The 1,793-nt window shown below is 46.5% G+C and overlaps 1 pseudogene; it reads left to right on the forward strand.

Moving 5' to 3' along the window:
* Window positions 1-1,793, forward strand: part of LOC112072247 (solute carrier family 2, facilitated glucose transporter member 9-like) — a 21,888-nt pseudogene that overhangs the window by 13,961 nt on the left and 6,134 nt on the right.

Here is a 1,793-nt window from a genome sequence, read left to right on the forward strand (position 1 = left end):
CTGTACCGGGCCCAAATCAACCGCTCGGAGTTTAACAGAATAAACTCACCCTGTGACGTGCTGGTGAAGCCTAAACATTGGAGGTATATTAAAAGACTTTTCTTTGGAGAAATGATATCCTCCTCTCAAGGCGGAACTATCAAGGAATGTGATCTGAATACATGTGCAGTGTGTCCCAGTTCTACAGTAATCAGATCAGTCAATAGCATCGACCCACGTGGTAGACTCATCTTTTACGATCATCTCCATTCAGCACACTATTTGGCTGCTTTTTATTCCAGAGAGTTCCTACCTTCCTTCAAACTTTGTTATATCATTTTTTTAAAGAAACTCATATTGACCTCTTGCTGACCCTATATCCTTTGGCCTCTAACCCCTCAACAGGAAGAGCACTGGCCCCTCTTCCTGTCTCTGGTGGTGATCCCCACCATGTTCCAGCTGATGCTGTTGCCATGGTTCCCAGAGAGCCCGCGGTACCTGCTCATAGAGAAGAGGAATGTCCATGCCACCATCACAGGTGAGGAGGCTCCGTCCATTAGGAGGATATAGTTGATAGTTCTTTCTTTCTTTTCTTGGCATATAGAGTAGACTGTAAAAGACCTAAAAGACCTGAATTGCTATTGTAAGGAGTATTATATGAAGAGATGCAGATTTTCTGTTAGTTCGTTTTTTGGGGGAAGCTGTAACCACAGACCAATACAACAAAGACTTGTATTTCAATACTGTCCATACTGTATACAACCCTAGCTGTGCTGTACTCACCAGTCTAGTAAAGTGAGATTCTCTCCCCAGCTCTGAAGTGGTACCGGTCCAAAGTGAACATCCAGGCAGAGATCGAGGAGATGCAGGAGGAGCAGCGGTCCATGTCCTCGGTCCAGACCGTGTCGGTCATCGGGCTGCTGAAGGACCGGAGCGTCCGATGGCAGGTCATCACTATAGTGGTGGTCAATATTGGCATGCAGCTGTCCGGTATCGACGCGGTGGGTCAGTGTGTGTGTTTGTGTGTGTGTTTGTCCATACATTCATGCATACATGCAGGAGAGTGTGTGTCCCTGTGTGTGTGGATACACCATATGCCCCTATCACCACCACCACTATATATTACAGCCTCACTTAGAACCACTGGTGCTGAGTGACAAAGCAGGGGCATGCCTCATTACTGTACAATACACCCTAAACGCACACACTGGTCCGCATTACTATACAATACACCCTAGACACACACACACTGGTCCTCATTACTATACAATACACCCTAGACACACACACARTGGTCCTCATTACTATACAATACACCCTAGACACACACACACACTGGTCCTCATTACTGTACAACACACCATAGACACACACACACTGGTCCTCATTACTGTACAATACAATACACCCTAGAAACATACACACACACACACATCCTCGTTTCATAGTCCAAATGGATTCCCACACACACACTGATCCTAGTGACATGGGCCCTTGGCCCTTCAGCACCATGTGGATAAGCACTCGTGTACATGGTCTCATGCTGGTCCCCATCTCACAGCACGGCCACGCTATACTGCTTTCTCCTGTCGCAGCTGCTCCAGACACGGAGCACAACAYCTCTAATGTCATATCAAAGAACCCCAATGTCCACCTTTTAGAATTCCGAGGAGGTCTTTGCAACCCATTTCCTGCTTGGTGATACTAAATTCTAGAAGTCCAATCAGAATTCTACACAGGGACGGGCAAATACCATGTGTGGATGTGACCTATTTCCATGAATGGGTGGAAAAATCCATGTATGTGTGGATGGT

Source organism: Salvelinus sp. IW2-2015, unplaced genomic scaffold (genome assembly GCF_002910315.2).
Source record: "Salvelinus sp. IW2-2015 unplaced genomic scaffold, ASM291031v2 Un_scaffold1864, whole genome shotgun sequence".
Classification (NCBI taxonomy): Eukaryota; Metazoa; Chordata; class Actinopteri; order Salmoniformes; family Salmonidae; genus Salvelinus; species Salvelinus sp. IW2-2015.